General features: G+C 41.9%; 1 protein-coding gene across 1 annotated transcript in view; it reads left to right on the top strand.

The window, feature by feature from the left end:
- LOC111866213 (neuropeptide Y receptor type 1) overlaps window positions 1-21690 on the top strand; it is a 439022-nt gene that overhangs the window by 18063 nt on the left and 399269 nt on the right. The gene's annotated exons all lie outside the window — the stretch shown is intronic.

The raw sequence follows: 21690 nt of genomic DNA, 5'->3' as shown, positions 1-21690 counted from the left end.
TATTCTTGCTTGATTTTCTCCTCAACCCTGAAGACACAGGCGATACTTTTCTCCGAAACCTTGGTGCACTTCTATCGAACTACACGGCGTTACGTCACAGAGATCTTACTCTTTACTCTTTTTACTGAGCGCCCTGTAATATTCAGGACAGAAGAACTAAAAAGAACATTTTAATATTTGGTGTTAGTATTTTTTTTTTTCATTTCGTTGTTCAAGAGCTCTACTTTCCTCTTGCTTCTTCTTGCTTTATTGTCTGGCATATTCTGCCAGCCTGAACGTGGAGGCGACGTCCTAAACGTCGGCTTTTCCAGAATTACGCAGCGCTAAAACCCGGAAAACCGTACTCCTCAGTTACCCCTGCGAGAATCCCATATGCAACAATATATTGAAGTAGCTGCGGTGACGAAACCAACGGGCAGATTCGACTCCACATTACGTGTTCATTTGATCATTTTATATACAGAACATGAAAGATATCACGATTAGAGAGCTGTAAGGCACATGTAGGCGCGTTTATCACACGAAGTTTCATGGAAATCGACCACTATTTATGTTTGTAATTGAGGCCTTAATAAGGGCTGGAAACAATAGAGGCTTAAGTATGGCGAAGAGTCAGCGGCCTCTGTAGTCTAGGGGTAACGTTCCCACCTCATGACTCAAGGTACGCGGGTTCAAACCCGGCGGAGGTCGTGGAATTTTTAAGGGCGGAAAAATTCAGGGAACAAGTCCTCCGGGAGGGACTTTAAGCCGTGGNGGAACGTACAATAGACTATTAGTCGCGGTGCAATGGGGAACCCACCCCCTCCAATAATAATAATAATAATAATAATAATAATAATAATAATAATGGCGAAGAGTCAGTTATTTTTTCCTTGGCACTACAGCCCCAGTGGGCCTATGCCTACCTCCATGAACTTCTCCGTTCACTTCGGTTTTTCTAGATCTTACACATAAGAGTCACTTAGACTGCATGATTTCAACATCGAACTAATTATTTCGAATCAAGAAGCTTAATAAGGAGACAGACAGATGGACCAAAGTAATAAGCGTTATAAGCCTTTTTCCTTCGAAGAGAACACGCTAATCCTTCACAGCGAAACATAAAACTAAAATTCTGGGGCATACCGAACTGAATCTTCGTATGTCGGATTTTTGCATGTAAGTAGTTCAGGGTCTGAGGGAGTGCTGACTAACCTGGATCTTCAAGGGAAGGTTTTAATTTACATTATATAGTAAGGTCTTTGAATCGTTGTAGGCAAGGACAGCGGAATTTGAGTGTTCTGATTAGTTGCCAGTTGCGTAATTTAGAAAGAAAATTTTATGGTCTTAGTAGCGAGTGATTTAATTTTGATGAATTTAATTAATCTCAGCATTTATTTGAAAAGGGATGGAAATTTCCCTTAATAATGGATAAAAACTAAAGTTTTACCTCATATTAAACGTACTGTAAATTAAAATTAAAATTCGCTTAGTGGGGGGTGGAGTCCAGCTGGGTCCATGGCGGCCACTGATTGGCCTATTGTAACTGCCCCTCGTGATTATGATGATGGAGAATTTTGTTGAATGAAGATTGGCAGGGAAAACCGAAGTACTCGAAGAAAACCCGCCCCAGCGCCACTTTGTCCACCACAAATCCCACTTGACCAGACCGGTGCTCGAACCCACCGCAGTGGGAAGCCAGCGGCTAACCGCTTGAGCAAACAAATTGTAACTCAGTTACTAAGAGAAACCGGGAATGTTGTTCATGGATTTATTCGTAGAATCCTACGAATCACACAGATAATATAAAGATACCATGTTTCGAATATTTAAGGTAGACGCCAAGTTTTTGTTGATAGCATCGTGAACCATTAGTACACTGTTGCATTCAGGTAGCTTAATATGTCTAGTATGAGAATTACTACTTATTATGATCTCAAATGCAAAACTGAGTAAGAGGCTAAAAGCTGTACAAGAAGGGTACGCGAAAATGTCACCCCAGTTTTGGATAGTAGCGGTTCCTTATTTCGAATATGTAACATAGAATTGGGTGCCTGAGGTGGCGTAATTGGTTGAGACACGCTATGTTAATGGCCGGGAGATGGCGGGTTCGATTCCCGATGAGATCATTGGATTTTTCAATTAACCTGATCTTCCAGCAGCACTATGGCCCTGGGGTCGACTCAGCCTCTAACAGAAAAGAGTATCAGGAATCTTTCTGGGGGTAAAGGTCGGTCTGCGCGTAAGGCTGACAACCTCACCGCCGTCTGTGAGCCGATTGTCTAGAGAATGTGGGAGCCTCGACGTCTTACAGCCCTATGGGCCTCCACGGCCTGTTACAGGGATAGCTTTACTTTTGACATAGTTTTTTTTTTAAATATGCGCCATAAAGAAACCATAATGAAGTTAAAGGAAGTACATGTAGGTCTACAGCACGCGGAAAAGTATTATTTTTTGTAAAAAAGAAACGACCATATTTTACAAATCTCAAATAATCGCAAAATTTTAAATAAAAATCAACATCAAGGTATGTTCTTATATAAAGAAAATAATTTAAGAGTCACAATTCAGATGTCCATATCTTGTTTAAAACTTACATTTAAACCTCTTAAGGCATAAGTGAAATTAATTATTTCGATTGGTTGCAAATGAGTAGGTGCTTCCCGTCATTTCATCTGAGGAAGGAAACAGATCCAGTCTCTGAAACGTTCCGTTCTTTTTTAGAATATTATTTGATGGACAAAGTACAGAAACTCAGTAAACCAGACGGTTTTTGCTGGTCTTTTTTGCGTTTAAGATAGAAGAACTGTTTGAAAGTACTTTAATGTCGCTACATATCCCTCTTTTTCAGTTTTTTTTCCACAAATCCTTCGGGGGGTGGCTAGTCTTCGCTTCCTCCTGCCTGTACTTATGACATGACGTAAAGTTTCCTGAATTCGAATCCCGCATAATACGCATAACAGAAGTTTCGAACATTTCGTAAGAAGCTTCTGCTAGGCCTGTATCTACTTTAGCGCACTTTCTTTATTTGGGGGGAAAAATAACAGTAGCTTATGCAATCTTCACGCTGTCTGTGTAACCCCTCTTCAGCTTTTGAATATCTGAACCAATCTTTATGAAACTCACTATCTTTATCATGCCATCTAAGCCAGTCTCAACGGCGTACTTTATAAACCCCGCCTATAAGCCTATGTGTCTGTGTATCGTTGCTAGGCAACGACTCGCCAAAAAATCATTACTGCTACAACGAATACGCACGCGTCTTTTTCTATTCGATTCATGTCATATCAAAGGAAAGTAGTTAGTCCTTCTTTAAAATATGTTACATTTAGGATGAATCAAGCAGTCAGCGTTGAAACACTGACTCATATGTTATTCACCACTTCCAATTGTCTACGCTACGCTGTACATACGCCACTCTTCCAGTTAATGTTATACTACAGGAAGTTGTTATGGCCATAATGCAAAGTGTCTAATAAACTTCATCCAAGCGTGCACATTGGACGCAATGGTGTGAAAACAACCGATAATTTATATGCTATTGTTTGAAATTACGAAATTCAAATAATGCGCCTTCCTTTTTCAAGTGTAGGTAGTGTTCAAACAGTGTTTAGTTAGAGATGATCGGTAGTTATATCCTTACCGGAAATAAATCATTACTTACGCAACAAGGTGCAGCTGCAGCAGGCACAGTTTGACGGAAGTGACGATATAAGCCTTAGATTTTCTTGTAGTACCAACAATCCATGGGTTAGGAATGTTTGGAGAGTATTGTAGCCAATAAGATTTGAAATCCGTATTTAGTCTATGAGAGAAGGGTGTCAAGAATGTGGAGAAAATTTTATTATTATTATTATTATTATTATTATTATTTTAACTGCAAATGGGTTTTACCCGGTGACAGTGGTACTACAATAACACACTACACACAAGTAACACACATCACACAAAATAACATATCACGCTCAAACAAAACACAGTACGCAAATCTACACAAACAATAAAGGACACACTACATACAATGCATATAATGCAAATGCAATTACAACAATAATTTTGTGTTGTATGTTATATAATATTGTATTTGAACATCTTGTTGCGTTGAGGTATCACAGTCTATTTTTTCCGCCTATAGTGTAAGAGGAGTACAGAGAACGCAAAGGGACACTTGATGAGCACAATAAAGAAAACAACATACCAATGTAATACGGAAATAGCCTAATTTCAAAAAAAGATATGAAGAAGGAAATGATATTCGATTAGTGCGCAGTGCAATAGACTCCTAATAAAAGTGTTGCCTGAAGATGGCCTTATACGGCCGAAACATGTAACATTGTGACAATGCATATATATTTTAATATTTTAGTAACTTTAATAACATTTTTTACCTTTAACGATCATTGTATGAATTAAATATGAATCAGTGTTATTAATTTGTTGCATTATAGGCCGAAAAATAGACTATAAGTATATACTACATTCTATAGTGAAGAGTTTTATAACTTCAACTGTTCAAATATTGATGTTATATTATGTATTCGACCGTCTACACATGACGGTGAGTAGATAGAGTGCATCGTGTTGCGTATATAATATTTATCTTATATCATAACCTTTCCGCTTTTTTTGTTTTGCCGCCGGTTATAATAGAAGATAAATATCGGCAATAGTCACGGTAGAAATGGACTTCAATTAAGTTCTTCCAGTAAATCTATTTTCAAGAAGAACAAATTGAAGGATTGGAAGGAATATGTAGCATGAATGGGAAGATGAGAAATCTGCGCAAAAATTATCACGAAACCTGAAGGAAGGCACACGCTTAAGGAAGTTAGGCGTAGACGGAAGCCGCTAAACTCTGCTTAATTGTAATGATATTGTGTACAGTCATGCAATCATATTAATTTCATATTCTTGCAGATTATTTGTTAGCAGTTGTGTAAATCAGTCGAAATATTACAGATAATTTAGCTGCTCAAGCAGGTGTCTCCCGTGCATACTCGCCGGTTGTTCTTAAGTAATGGTTGCTGTTGCTCGTTGGACAACCCTTTTATGTGTTCCTCTAAATGTTGTTATTACTCCATGCTATTTCAGCGAGCATCGTCGTGTTCTCTTTAAATATTCTTCAGTAGTTCTTGTTTTTACACATTTCTTAATTTGTCAATTTATCTCTCAGTACGACCGCCTTTGTGGTCTAGTGGTCACAGTTCCTAGCTGCAGATCCAGAGGCCCGGGTTCGGTTCCGGAGCTATCAGGCTTTCTGAGGAGTAGTGGATCTTGATCGGAGTANCGTTTCATTTCTCTTTTTCATTCTTCCAGATTCAGTATTTATAATATTCCATGTCGTTTTAATTTTATTGCATGAATTTAGAATCAGTTTATCATAATCCATACGTTTGGCTTTTTTTATGACAGCCGCCAAAATTTTGGAATATTTTTTGTAATATAATGTTGCAGTGGGATTGTTATTATGCTGTAATTTTATATATAATTCGCCGACAAGCGGCGTTCGCTCGGTCGGTATAGTTATCTTCCGTATGAAAGCCACGGAGTTTATTTGGTTTTTATCTCTCTGTACATCTGTCCCAGCTTTATGATAACGTCGGCATAAAATCTTAAAAAATTCGACTGTGCAGTTATCAACATCATACAAGTACATCGTCACTGTGTGGACCTGCTCATTTGAGTGTGGTCCAGTTTTAGGCTGGACACTGTAGCACTAGAGGGACAGTTTGAAATCAGAATCTCGCAGAATATGCACGGTATGAAACTGAAAGGTTCTGAATAGGCAGTTATGCAAACATGACACAGTTGATGGTAGCGTTGTGGACGCAAAATGTAGAGGTCATTGCCATTCAGAGATGTCTTGAGCGAGGAAGCTGAAGAATCTCTACTGTTAGAAACCGTTACCAGGAAACGGCTGGTGAAGACACAGCAGGATGGGAAAGGTTCAGTGGGTGCTATGATTATTCGTGAAGTGTGTAGATCGGCAATAGCATTGTAATTACTTGTAGTTTCGAGTCGTGTGTGTAAGTGGTTAATAAATCTATTCACCAGTTCGAACCCCGTCTATAGTCACACCACTACACGTGACAGTATATTTCTTACTTCCTACACGTAAAATCCGGAATAGCATCTGGATTAGTCTACCGCCGCTCTTTCCAAATCATTTTGAATTCATCATTAAATTATCATCCTATTATTGTGTTATATACTCTGGATGGGCCGCGCCATAGCTCAAGCGGTTAGTCCCTGGCTTCCCACCGCGGCGGCCCGGGTTCGATCCCAAGTCTGGTCAAGTGGGATTTGTGGTGGACAAAGTGGCGCTGGGGCACGTTTTCTCCGAGTACTTCGGTTTCCCCTGCCAATCTTCATTCCACCAATTGTTCCACAATCACCCTCACCTATCATCTGGGGCTGGTACAATAGGCCAGAAGTGGCCGCAGTACAAGGGACTTAGTCCCATCCCACTAGCAATAAAAAAAATATATAATCTGGATACTGATATGGTTCTGAACTGACTCAAAGAGTCAGCTAAGGAGAACACTTTCATCATGGCGACTGCGCGAAATAATGAGATGTATTGAGCCGTGTCCCTTGACCCTGTGGGTCGAGAACCCAGTTCTCCTACCCAGTTAGACCCGTGAACTCCAATTCAATGTGGGCAAGGGACAGGCTCATAAGACGACTTGCTTGTACGTGATGCACTATGCCTCCCCAAGGTCGAGTAGGGAATCTCGGGAGAGGAAAATCACTGTCGACACTATGGGCCAAGCTGGACGGTTCTGCTAGTCTGAACTAGTAGGGAACACACACAACCCAAGTATACACAAATACGACTGGCGTTTCCAACATATAAATAAATGTATATATTGATAACAAAGGTATACAGGTGTACTCTGCCTGATGGGCGGTAACTGGTCAAAACATAATCAACAATTGATACAGAATTACTCTGTGGCTAAGCGCACAGACGCAAGTATAGGCACGCCTCATGGCATCCATCAACTTTACTAGGAAAACACTGTACTCTGGCGAGCCTTAAGGGTACACAAGCCTTAAGGGCACAAGGAAATATACACTCGTACTCGCACGCCTGAGGGGCGACCGGCTATCCAAGCCAACTCAAACTTCAAACAAATCCATTTACTTACGCCACACGGCGTCGTGATGAAAAGGAAACCAAGTNGGGGGGGGGGGACTCCAAGGAACTTCACAGAGAAGAACCGTTGCACGGTTCAGTATCTGGAAAATAAATTTGGAATCTACAGACACAATCGTAAGGCAGTACAGCTAATGAGAATTCCAAATGTATTTCCATATAACTAAATTTATGGTCTGATGTGTTCGTATAAGAAGCATGTAATTAGCAACCGTTTTGAAATAAATTTAATGTAACATTGTTCAGAACACAATAACTGTGTAAAGGTCGTGATGCACAGAGCGCTACGCTGTGTTCGTTACGTACGCTACGTACGCTGTGTACACTCTGCGACGCAGCTAACATAGGGAACATAGCGTACGTAGAGTACGGAAGTCTGTGTGGCCAGTCACATTGGCAATAAAGGGAGATATTTTTCTGTTCATATAGCGTACGTAGCGCTCTGTGTGGCCGAACCGTAATGGTGCAATCTAGAGACGAACACCGAGCCCGTAGCAATTTATTTTGTCCATAGATGTTCTCGGTCGGGGGGCGTGTTATAGTTTTACACCGTCACGAGTAATTAGCAGTGCATTCATTCTTAGTCATATAAAATAGTGAGAAGTATTACACAAATAATATAAGGTAAAGTTAACCCTGTAACAGGCATACCATAGGGTTTTGAAAGGTTGAGGCTCCCACATCTTTTAGACAATCGGCTCAGAGCCTTACGCCTGGCCGCCCTTTACCCCCAGGAAGATTCTTGGTACTCATTTCTGTTAGAGGCTGAGTCGACTCCAGGGCCATAGTGCGGCTGGAAGGATTAGATACATAGAAAAAAATCCACCTCATCTCGACTTGAAGCCGCGACCTTCCGGCTTGTAGTATCGTACCTCAAACAACTACGCAACCGCATGCACCTTTACACAAGTACACATTAAAATTCTCTCTGTACTTTATTAAATCCTGTCATGATAGAAGATTATTTTATGGAGCTGAGCGTCTGAGGAAAGAATTTGACAGTATCTGGGAGGATAGTTATATACATCTCTATCAGATCTGTGAATTGTGAACAATTTTAAAGTAACATAACTAGGTAGAAAGATATTATTAAAATTGATTCTAAACAAATTGAATGGAAGCCTATGGATTGAGTTAATTTAGCTGAAGATAGGGACCAGTAGGGGGTCTTTATGAATACGGCAATGAGCATACGGATTTCATAAAGTCCGAGGAATTTCTTCACCGAATTTAGCTTTTTAATAGTAAAAAAACCTGCATTGAGTTACTTTGGTTGGTTGGTTAACTGGACTTGACTCATCTGGCTCAGAATGGGACCAGTGGAGGTTTCTTTAACACGCTAATGAATTTTCGTGTTCCATAAAATTCTGGCAATTTCTTGAGTCATTGAGCAATTGAGCTCTCTCAAAATTACATTTATTAACTAATGTTTTTGTACAATATAATGCAACAATGTGGTGGGAATGTGATTACTTTCATTAGCTTTCGGTCTGACGGCAAAATGTAATGGTGCATCAAATTTGCTATGGAGATTGGTCATGCACATCTATCTATCTATAAATTATGCATGAAGTATTATTTGTAAGTTAACAGTTACAAGCATAGCAACGGTACGTAACTCTGATGTTATATGCAACAAATTTAACATGGACAGACTTTATATTCGAAGTAATAAGTTCTATACAAAAATAAAAGTGAACCAAAATTATATTATTATCTCTCGCAGTACATTTCTACGAAATATGAAAGTAGGCTCTGTGAGTTTTGTTTGGAACTCACTGCTGATTCGTAGGCCTATTCCGGTCACCTTTTCAGTTACGTTCTACAGAGCGTTCCAGGAGGAAAGGTAAATATTCTGGAAGGTCATAGTATTGGTCATTCTAAGCAAAAAGTGTATATGTACATGTGTCCTATTCCGAAAAGTTTCCGAGTTAGGGATATTTAAATGTACAGTTACAAATTTTTTGATAAGAAAGAGATATTACGTACTGTTTCTAATGACGGTATTTACTGTTCCAGTGACAAAGTTGATACACTTTACCCAGTATAATACATTTTCGAAAATTCCACCGTCAACATCAATGTACTTCGCAACTCGTGTGAGGACATGGCGTGTTGCTCCTCTGTACACTGTACGGTGTTCTGTGCAGCGAAATAGCTCTATCTCGGTGCAACTCGTGTGAGGACATGGCGTGTTGCTCGTCTGTACAGTGTACGGTGTTCTGTGCAGTGAAATAGCTCTATCTCGGTGCAACTCGTGTGAGGACATGGCGTGTTGCTCGTCCGTACAGTGTGCAGTGTACTGTGCAGTGAAATAGCTCTATCTCGGTGCAACTCGTGTGAGGACATGGCGTGCTGCTCGTCTGTACACTGTACGGTGTTCTGTGCAGCGAAATAGCTATATCTCGGTGCAACTCGTGTGAGGACATGGCGTGTTGCTTGTCTGCACGGTGTACTGTGTACTGTATAGTGAAATAGCTCTATCTCGGTGCAACTCGTGTGAGGACATGGCGTGTTGCTTGTCTGCACGGTGTACTGTGTACTGTGCAGTGAAATAGCTCTATCTCGGAAACTGTTCAGAATAGGACACATGTACATATACACTTTTTGCTTAGAATAACATGTGCTATGACCTTCCATAATACTGACCTCACCCTGTATATTTATGGGCAGTAATTCTGATGGTTACCTGTACGTAAATTTGCCTGGACTTTCGCAAGAACCTGGTGGCTGTACAGGGAGACACTTCTTAATAATTATAATTCATACCGCCTACATTTACGGCAAAACATATTCATATGAAACCGTAGCACCGCGTTAACTTACCGGCAGCGGTCTAGATCCGTATTCAGCGCATTCTTCGTTCGAATCTAGGCTAGGACATCGGATATCCTGATTTTCCTTTGTTCTTTAAGGAAAATATTGGGATAGTACTGTGATCAGGCCATGACCACTTCCTTTCAATTCCTTTCCAATTTATTATTCAGCCATCATCTTACAGTTCGTCTTTACAAAGGGCATAATCTGAATACTGAGAGTGTCGTAAAACAACCTACAAAAATAGACAAAAAGCCAGTATGGTTCCCTGTACAAGGTGAAGTTGTCCCTGTACTTAACTAACTGAGCCATGAAGGCGTATGGTGGAGTAAATGTATTGATCCACATTTTCTTGACTTTGACACTAGTTGGAGGTGAGTGGTCACATTCACTCCCCGGCCGTTTACCCCCGGGGAAGGAGCTCCCGGTACCCATTGAATAGGAGGTTGGGTGATCCCCAGAGCCGGTCTGGACGACGTGGAGAATAGAAAATTCTTGACCTACCGGAAGTCGAACTCCGATCCTTCGGTCATTCAGCCAGTAGCCAGTCGCTATATCGACTGCGCTATGCGGTCTACTGTTCTGTGTAGTGTGTAGTACACCGCATGATTTAAATACGAAGTAGCTCAACGAAATGTACTTATTTGCGGAGAATTGATTGAAGCTCACCCACTTCCGAGAAACGTTCACCCCCAGTAGCGCACATGTCTACCCTTATTAGCATACAGAATATTACTCTCCGCAGTCACTAAGCCGTTATTGTGTATACACCTCCCCCGCCCCGCTGTAGCTGACTTTCTCTTCAAATTAATTCGTCCACCCACCCTCCATCCTTCCCGGATATTAACCCTAATTTTTACAAAATTTAATGCGAATAATCGATCATTGGATAATAAGACGAAGCCAAAAGGAAATTATCGACATGTCAACAATCGATATGTTAGAAAACTTAAATAACCGTGAAAATAATCGCGATGAATATGTGAGAAGGTACAGTCTGGTCTGCTACAAACTGTGAAGGATGCGATTAGAGCATATGTTGAGCCAGATCAATTCGAAAGCGTGAATGTAGACGAGCAGAGCTGCATACGAGTGCTTCTTGAGAAGCTGATATTGTCTCAGCGGGTCAAGAAAACTTTCTTCTTCTGTGAAGTCAGAAGCTTAATTACCGTGTTCACCAGATCCCCACGCTGCTCCCATGCTCAGCCAGATTAATCCAGTCGTTGTCCTAACATATCCCTCACCCTTCTTTTAACATTCCCGCAGTATAACGTAGACTTAACTGGGAAGTACATGGATGGTAGCTACCGCGGATTACTCGAGGCACTACCCCCAAAATCCGTAGGGACTGAGGAAAACAAAGAATGTCAGTCATGATAGCCAGTGTCCCAGCCGAGTTTCGAACCGAGAACCTCCCAGATAATAGTCTAGACCGTTACTGCTACGCTAACCCGCCTTCTGAGAGTATTTCTGATGACATGCTCAAGAGCTTAACATCGTGATAGCATAAGGCGAAGGTAAAACGTAAAATTGTTCCCGTGCCTAATCAGTTAAGCACCACGCCATAAAGACGTATGTGGGAGTGTATATATATATATAGCTTCGATATTCTAGACCTCTGCATTAGATCGAGAAGGGCGGTCAGCTTCACGCCCTGGCAGCTTTTACTGCCGGAGAAATCGCCCTTGGTACTCATTTTTATGAGGCTGCGTGAGATCCAGAACCGATCTGGAGATTAGGGATAAAAGAAAAATCCTTAAAACTGCCGGGAATCGAAATCGGCCGACCAGCTGGTAGTCAGCTGCAGTACCGGCTGAGCTGTCCCGTCTCCCAGCCACATTCTTACTGAAGTCAGCAATCGGATGCAGTGGGAAATAAATTCGAAGATATGCGGCATTTTCTGTTCTGTGTGAAGGAGTCGAGTGTTGTGTCACAGGCAAATCTGTGTCCAATTTTCTCTTGAAGTGAGTGTAATAAACCGACGAGGATGTGTTGCCGTTTTCTATGTACGAGTATAGAACAACTGCTCATTTGTCAAAGTTTAATAGAGACTTTATCATGTCAATTATCAAAAGGGGGCCCCAAAACAATGGAACTGATTGTTATCTAAATTCACTATCACGCCCACAAACTTTAATGGCTATCCAACCCATAAACTTGCATATTGCCGTTTCCTAAGAAAACCAAAAAAAAAAAAAAAAAAAAAATGTAAAACCCAACACATTCACAAGGTCTCTGTGAAGCGTTGGTCTCTTTGTTTATTTTCGTTATTAGTAATAGCCAATTTACAATTGTATAATTTCATTCCCACTCTGCTCTTAAAAGTCAGTACTCCCTTCCAAAAATATAGAGATACTCACTAGATCATTATCCTGGAGTAAAACCACGACGAAAAATTGTACACCTGTTTAACTCTTCCATACTTAGTCATGGAGCTGAGCCCTTTTGGAGGAGCAGAAAATTCTGCAGCTACTCAAAAGTTTCCTAGCCTTTTATGGAACCCGAACGTTCATTAATGTGTTCACAAGAGACATCCAATGGTACTTATCCTGAGCCAGATTGATCCAATCCATACCATCCCTTCCTATCTCTCTAAGATCCATTTTAATATTGTCCACCCACCTACGTCTTGGTCTTCACTGTGGTCTCTTTCCTTCTGGCTTTCCCACCAATATCCTATATACATTCCTCTTCTCCCCAATTCGTGCTACATGCCCTGCCCACTACATCCTACTTGACTTGATCATTCTAATTACACTTGGAGAAGAGTACAAGTTATGAAGCTCCTCATTATGCAGTTTTCTCCAACCTCCTGTCACTTCATCTCTCGTCGGTCCAAATATTCTCCTTGACACCCTGTTCTCAAACACCCTCAGTCTATGTTCCGTTTAACTCTCCATGCAGGATATTATTTGAAAATCAAGGTGAAGACATTTTATTCTATTTATGGAACCCGCAATTTCATTACTTCATGCACAACAGCCGGCCAGAGGATCCTGTCCTGTGCAAGTGTAATCACCCGCAATTGTTGTAACAAAAAATTTGTATGCAATTATAAAGCGGCAGTTATTTGAAGATATTTTTTATTGCTAGTGGGGTGGGACTAAGTCCCTTGTACTGCGGCCACTTCTGGCCTATTGTACCAGCCCCAGATGATAGGTGAGGGTGATTGTGGAGCAATTGGTGGAATGAAGATTGGTAGGGGAAATTGAAGTACTCGGAGAAAACCTGCCCCAGCGCCACTTTGTCCACCACAAATCCCACTTGACCGGACCTGGGATCGAACCCGGGCCGCCGCGGTGGGAAGCTAACGAGTAACCGCTTGAGCTATGGAGCGGCCTTATGTGACGCTTACTACTGACTTCCATCTAATATAGATGTTACGAATGGGTGGAGAACTATCTCCACTTATCTGTACAGTTGTCTTTATGGGTTATTTTACGGTGCTCTCAGTGCATCAGAGTATATAACGCCTAGTCCTCTGGATGAATGATCCATTTGAATGGTTCCAAAAGGAAACGGTCTTGGCTTAATTGATACTCGTACATTATCCCAGATAAGAAAATAAAGAAAAGTCTCATTAAGGACTGACAAATCTCGTCCGAGATTCGAACGGAGAATCTCCCGTTACCGCTACGCCAACCTGCACAGTCCCCTAAAATTTTTATGCAGTCGTTAGTTAAGCACAATGATAGAAAGTAACGATTTCTTACATAATTATTCGCATTAAAAAGTAAATTTGTTCCTGGCTTAACTAATTAAGCACTATGCAATGAAGACGCATGGTGGAGTGAATGTACAGACCCACGTATTCTTGACCTCGGCACTAGTTCGAGGTTAGCTTCACACCCCGGTCGCTTTACTCCTAGGGAAAGAGCCCCCGATACCATTGGATAGTATGCTGGGTGGGCCCCAGAGCCGGTCTGGACGGCGTGGAGAAGAGAAAAATTCTTGACTCTACCGGAACTCGAATTCCGACCCCTCCTTCGTGAAGCTCGTAGCCGGTCGCTATACCGACTGCGCTATCCCGACTCCTCACGTCCAGCCTGTAGCCAGTCGCTATACTGACTGCGCTATCCCGGCTCCTCACGTCCAGCCTGTAGCCAGTCGCTATACCAACTGCGCTATCCCGGCTCCTCACGTCCAGCCCGTAGCCAGTCGCTATACTGACTGCGCTATCCCGGCTCCTCACGTCCAGCCCGTAGCCAGTCGCTATACCGACTGCGCTATCCCGGCTCAATTATTGGTATTCACAATTTTTGTTTTTGCTTCTCTGGGATTTAACAACGTATATTTGGGTAGGTAGGTAGGTACCAGGCCGGTCACGGTAGCCGAGCGGTCTAAGGCATGCACTGTCTTCGCTCGCTCGGAAGCCGGGATCGTGGGTTCGAATCCCACTCACGGCATGGATGTTTGTGTGTGTTTTTCTGTTTGTCTACAGGTAGAGGCCTTGCGACGAGCTGATCACTCGCCCAAGGAGTCCTACCGAATGTGTAAGATCTAGAAAAACCGAAGCGAACGGAGACGTTCATGGAGGTAGGCCTAGGCCCACTGGGGTTGTAGTGCCAAGGGGGGGGGGGAAGGTAGGTACCAGAGGTTCCGAGAAAAATACTGCTTCTCATATCACGGTAAAAAGCATCCTTACGCACTGATAATAGAGACAGCGGGTCCTAGCGAAATGTTGTTTCATTACATATAAAGTGTGACTATACAGACTGCTTAACCAACCACCGTATCTCCATCTATAATTGCTAATTAAGAGCTTACATACTTCCAGAGGTGTCTCGGCGTTGTTCATCAGCCCGTTGGTAGATGACACTGTTCTTCATGCGTTATCGTAATAAGTCTAGAAACTGCCGGTAGATGGTGGGCGGCCGCAGTTCCGTCTGGCTGACGCGCAGTGGTATTGAAAGTTATTTGAGAAGTAGCCTAAAATATTCCGAAAATGTTCAGTATTTCCAAAAGTGCTTCAAGGTTTTGGGAAAAGCGTAACTTGTTAAAGAAATAAGAGGGGGCCAGGTAATTAAAGAGACCCGGTCGTTCTACTGTGCAAGCTAAAAACATCGACACCATTTTAGGGCGAATCTTAGAATTGACGTCGTTACAGTAAAGCGTAGTGTGTCCCCAAAATGAACAGTAGGAGAGTCAGGGTTGGTCAGTTTGTTTCTACCTATCGTCGTTAAAGGATATTGTTATTTTTTGGGATGTGACGGTGTTCATTCTGTTATAAATCTGCCAAAGGTTTCGAGGAACGTACTGCTTTTATCTTCAGGATCGAAGAGTATTCCGAGCAAACAAAGTGAATTAGAGATAGTACCTTTCTCCGAATCTTCAATAAAAGTCTACCAAACTACACGACGTCAGAGCCAATGCGTTAGTACTGTTCATAACAACCGCTGTCAGAACCTGAAATATTAATTTCTGCAGACCTGTTTTTAATTAATGTTTTGAATATAAACCAGCAAAGGTAGCAAATTGGAGCTCTCATAAGGGACTGTTCAACTACAGGGAGTGACGACCCTGCCTTATGCGAGCTCCACGTCCCACTGGCCCTGTGGGTAGCGCCTGGTAAGATCCACTTCCCAGGGTTACGTGGAGGGTAAACAGGGCTAGTTAAACGTATTGATATAGGAAGATATTACATATATTGTAAAGGTCACACAAGACGGTTTCATTTAAAGTACATTTTGTATGTGTATTTAAAATACACGTTATGTCCAGGATCCGTTAGGACTCATTTTTTTAAATTTTGCCCTGCAATGCCATCTGTTGGCGAGTTGTTGCGTTAAGATTCTTGAAGTTTCAGCTGTGGCTGTCTATAATAACAAAGCGCAAGCATCGCTGCATCATCTCTTCTGCCCTTGAATGTAACAGTACTGTTCTGATGCTCGTCGGAAAATGGCGGTTGAACAGAGAGCCAACATCAAATTTTGTTTGAAGCTAGGGAAAACAGCCGGAGTAGCGTACAAAATGATGAAAAGTGCGTACAGTAGTGATTGTTTGGGTCGCTCAAACATTTTTTGATGGTATGCTGTATTTCGTGACGGCAGGGAGGACACTGAAGACGCTCCACGTGCATCAAAGCCGAGAGCAGTCGCACTGAAGAAAACATGAAAAGAGTGACCGAAATCCTTGCATCAGACAAATGTGTTTCTGCAAGACTCATCGAGGAGCTTTTGGAAATAATTCACGTCTTAGATTTTTAATGGACACAGTCCTAACAGAACCTGGACACACTCTATAGGCTCAGGAGACTAAGGACTTCTGGTGATTATATACTTACAAGAAGGTCATTAATAAAATAATGAGGTCACAACGGACAGTTACAAAATTTCCGGGCTGGTTTCAATTATAGACCTCACGAAGTTTAAGATACAAATATTTATTGATATCTGAAGCCAGATGACTCAACCAATTTATGGACAATATGGCTTTTAAGCATTCTTTGTATTCTTATTCAAATATTTAACAAGGTGGACCTGTTTCTTGTGGTTGCAGCCAAGTTATTTAAACACAAATAACCTTCATGCTGAAGCGACCTTGAAATATAAATTTACACTGAATGCAATGTAAGATTTCGAATCTTTGTTCAAAGACCATACTCAACATTCTATGATGAAACCATTTAGAAATGGACAGTTGACTATCGATTCCTATCAGGATTTAAGAATTGTGTATTTCCTTACATATCCATGACTGGTCTAAGGCCTATCAAATATTTTAAAGGATACTATCATCTGCGATGTGACCTACTATCTCAAACTTTAACTGTTCTACTCTGAAAATGGAGATAGCAGGTTCTTCCGAAATTTTGTGAACTTCCCACCACACTAAAAGACATCATATATCATAAGAGTGCCTTTTAAAAAAGGTTGGATAACGTCCTTGAATTTTTTCAATTGACCTAATCCTTCCAGCCGCACTATGGCCCTGGGGTAGACTCAGCCTCTAACAGAAATGAGTACCAGGAATATTCTTGGAATATTCTTGGGGGTAAAGGGCGGCCGGCGCGTAAGGCTAACAACCTTGCTGCCATCTATGAGCCGATTGTCTAGAAAATGTCGGAACCTCAACATCTCACAACCCTGTGGGCCTCCAAGGTTTGTTACAAAGGCCGCGCCATAGCTCAAGCGGTTAGTCGCTGGCTTCCCACCGCGGCGGACAGGGTTCGATCCCGGGTCTGGTCAAGTGGGATTTGTGGTGGACAAAGTGGCGCTGTGGCGGGTTTTCTCCGAGTACTTCGGTTTCCCCTTCCAATCTTCATTCCACCAAATTCTCCATCATAATCACCTGGGGCAAGCTACAATAGGCCAATCAGTGGCCGCCGTGCCGAGTGGACCCAGTTGGACTCCACCCCCCATTAAGCGAATTAAAAAAATGGCCTGTTACAGGGATACTTTAACTTTACTTTTTACTTATTCTAATAAACGTCTCTTTTAAATGGAATATTTAAACATAGTCAGAGAACTCAATGACGCAAAGTTTTGGTGGAAAAGCTGAACGTTACTTACCCGTTGAAAATATTCTGTGCTTTTGTCAGTGTTTGTTGCGGAAGATGAAATTAGGTTTCATCATTACAGCAGTCACACAAAACCACGAACCAGAATGATAAATAGTTTTTATATTTATTTACAGTATCACAAATATGCACAATTTTACACAAAATATTTAAGTTTAGTACATGTACAATTACATACAGTTTCCAACACAGTCACACACAAACGCTTCTATATTTTTTCTTTCGGTAACAAAGTTACGGATATTAAGAAGAGTTATTTAAATGCCCTGTACATTTTATAAGCTCATTTTCACGATTTTGTAATTACCAATATGACTGGCATTAAGGCTCCCACACACAGACGCGATACTCAGCTCGGTACGGTACGGGACGATATCTAATTACATTGCGCTAAATGGAGGTCCTCACACTGGCGCGGGACTCCGAGGAACGCGATATTATCGCAGTCGGTATATCGCCTCGGTATTGCGCGATATCGCAGCGGTAAATAGTCATGGAACCGTCTTTGGAGGAAGAAGTTTTGCTTTTAGCTGTCGCTCCTGTTGAAGACGAAGGTGAATCCCGACAAGTATTTTACTGAACACTAAATCTGCGTAGTTCTTTCCTCCACATATTCAGTATGTCACATATATGTACAAATATTTACAATTTCATAACGAGTCTCTAATTAAGTATGTATAAGTGATTGCTATGTGTGTTCCTATTTTAGGCGAAAGAGACGAATCACTTGGGTTCACGATATAAGCTTGTGAAGAGTTTGGGGGCGTTTTAGACCCATAGAACTGAAAAGAAGGAAATATAAAACACATTGTGTCAGCAGCGTGTTTGCTTCATAATTTTCTACGTTTAAAAAGCTGTGATGAAAAGTACAGGGAAGAACTGCTACGAGTGGAGCCATTGGAAGGAAAAATGTTCCCTATCCAACCTTTACGTCTCCCAAGCGCGGAAAACGTTAGCTACGCCATTAGAGAGCGGGTTGTTGCGTACTTCAACTAGATGACTGCCCTTGGAATTCATGTTAGTGAACGGAACTGGTGCATAGCCTACATTAAGAATGTCCACAGTTACTGTATATTTAACCCTATATAAATACATACAAATTTTTCTACTTGCTGTCTCTGTTCACTGTAACAGCCAATTCCTTCCACTTTCTGTCCTTAGCATGTGAGTCCTTGTACATCGGATGACGAGTATCGTACAATAAAGCATTTTCTTTGTCAAACTCTGTTTTTGTTCCATTTGGCTACCCATGTCGTTTCACGTACGTAAAGATACTGATTGAGTGTGAGTCATGGCCAACTGGTTATCGGGTGTCAAAGATTCCCGAGTGTCGCGGCGGTGTGCGCGGTCCACTCGGTAAACAGCCGTTTTCGTCCCGAGTGCTATATCGTCCCGAATCGTATCGCGTCTGTGTGTGGGAGCCTTTAAGGTTCAGTTCTTCCTCACACACGTGACTTCTTGCCTCACATCGTTTACCTCTGATTGCTTTACGTTTCATCAGAATTCCAGCTACATGACAGTAACCCAAAGGCTAATGGATACAGAACAATTAAAATTACTGAAGCTTAAATGAAATACTTTGTTTCAGTGTTAGTAACAAACGACTCTGTTATACCGTAATGAAGTTGACTATTGTCTCTTATCTTGTGAATATTTATAATAATATTTCGGTAGTTGTTTTATTCGTGTGTTCAGGAAATTATCATGCATTTTTACTCTTAATGTCGATATTTACCCCTTAAAGCTCAATGGTTACTATATGTACCACTTGCTTTAGCATATTAAAACTCTTGTCTGCCCACACAATGTATCTGTGTGTTCCGTATGGTTCTCACAATAAAGAGCTACTGTCTCCCTAAACAGAATTAACCAGTTGGGCTTTGTAGCGGAGACGTAATGTGTTTCCTGTGAGGTACGAACTATATTTTTATATTATCTAGAAGCAGGCCTGAGCGATACGTACGCTTGACGAAAGGCCATGCATATTCATAGGAGGCAAAGCCATCTATTCTTCGGAGGACGTTACATAAGGACTATGATAGCAAGGGTTCAGTTGAAAAAGTCTCTGGTCATGAGTCTCAAGGAACTTGTCGCCAAGACGAAGAGATGTGCGGTAAACCGCCAGTCGAAAAGTAACTCTGAATTTGACTTTGATTTTGATTTTGAGTTTGACTTTGACGTTGACTTTGACTCCTGAAAAAAATTAGTTAGCATTTTCCCCACATCTTGATAAATAAAATATATGTTTGGTTATGCATGTGTTACACTCTACATCATTATCTGTGGATCTATCATACTGACGTTCGCCCACAGCTTACGTCTGTCCGTTACGACATCAAGTTACTTTAATAAAATAATCTGGAAAAACTCGGAATTACTGGGTTTTTGGACTTTGTCCATCGCCCGGTATTCTAGAAACTAGAAAACACAACGTTTCGGAAACTGGATCTGTTTCCGTCCTCAGGTGAGGGTAGACACCTACTCTGTTGGGTCTCTTAGAAAGAGCTAAGCAGTGATTGTGGTTAGATCTTTCTGAGGGACCCAACAGAGTAGATGTCTCCCCCAATCTCACCTGAGGATGGAAACAGATCCAGTTTCCGAAACGTTGTGTTTTCTAGTTTCTAGGATACCGGGCGATGGACAAAGTCCAAAAATCCACTAATTTTGACGGTTATACACTATCATCAGAACCATTTAGTATCTACTTATAATCCATCATGTTAAGTTACCTGTATGTCTGTCCTTAAGAAGGAGAAAATAAAATTGGATTTATGCCATCTCAGATATCGCAGTTAATTAGAGCATGAGACTAGTATCATGACCCGGCTCTCTTTAACCAAATTCTTGTTAAATATTTTATACAGGATGGGGCGCAGAAACTTCCTTTTTGTGAAGACGCATTGTGAAGGGAGGTGAGGTCTCAGAAAAGTGGGGATAGGCTCGGCGAACGCAGCAGTCGCGGAAGTTTCTGTCTAATAAACCTCAGTAGGAAACATGAGGTGGACGAGTGAGCAGCGTGCGTTTGCTCTCGAAGCCTATTTTTCGAACAACCATTCCAACGTGGCGGTTCAGCGTGCGTTCCGTACTCACTTCGGAGTTAAGCCCGGAGGTCCGGTTCTCGACCGGAAATCGATTTTTTTGTGGGTAGAGAACTTTAGGACAACCGGGAGTGTGGTGAAAAAATCATCAGGACAACAAGTAGCCCAAATTCCGGTGCATATGCTGGAACGTGCAGAGGGGAACTTCAGAAAACGGTTGCATCAGTGCATAGAGAACGGTGGCCATCACCTTCAAGATATTTTGTTTAAAACTACATGATTTAAAACTTTAAAGTATGTTCTTTCATTAGCTAAACATAAATTTTGTCTATCAGCAATAATTTTTCTTTTATTCGTCTTCAAAAAAGGAAGTTTCTGCGCCCCACCATGTATAATATAAGTGATATTGGAATGCATATAGGATATTGGTGGGCAAGCCGGAAGGAAGGAGACCACTGGGAAGACCAAGACGTAAGGCCACGCCATAGCTCAAGCGGCTAGTCGCTGGCTTCCCACCGCGGCGGCCCGGGTTCGATCCCGGGGTCTGATCAAGTGGAATTTGTGGTGGACAAAGTGGCGCTGGGGCGGGTTTTCTCCGAGTACTTCGGTTTCCCCTGCCAGTCTTCATTCTACCAAATTCTGCATCATCATAATCACCCGGGGCAGGCTACAATAGGCCAGTCAGTGGCCGCCGTGCCGCGTGGACGTATGCGGGAGTGGTTATATAGATCCACGTATTCTTAACCTAGACACTAGTTGGAGGTGAGTAGCTAGCTTCACGCCCCGGCTGTTTTACCACCAGGGAAAACGCCCGCGTTATCCATTAGATAGGAAGCTGGGTGAGCCCCAGAATTGGTCTGGACGACATGTAAACGAGAAAATTCTTGCCTCTACCAGGACTCGAACTCCAATCCCTCGTCCTTCCAGCCCGTAGCACTGGACACTCTGTCGGCATGTTATAGTGTTGCAGGATAGTTCTTCCGCACATATAAAGAACAGTGGACAGGTTTTGTTACACGAATTAAAGTTGTAAGCAATCAGCCAATACTGCCTTTACGTAACCTCACAAGTTACGAATGTATGACAGTCAGAAAAGAAAGACTACCGTTTATGAGTTGTTGATAAACTTTACGTTGGCGAGTGGAGTTGGTTCAGATGTAACCAGAAAAGTATCCGAT

This window comes from Cryptotermes secundus, unplaced genomic scaffold (assembly GCF_002891405.2).
Source record: "Cryptotermes secundus unplaced genomic scaffold, Csec_1.0 scaffold682, whole genome shotgun sequence".
Classification (NCBI taxonomy): Eukaryota; Metazoa; Arthropoda; class Insecta; order Blattodea; family Kalotermitidae; genus Cryptotermes; species Cryptotermes secundus.
This window is presented reverse-complemented; position numbering and strand designations above follow the sequence as displayed.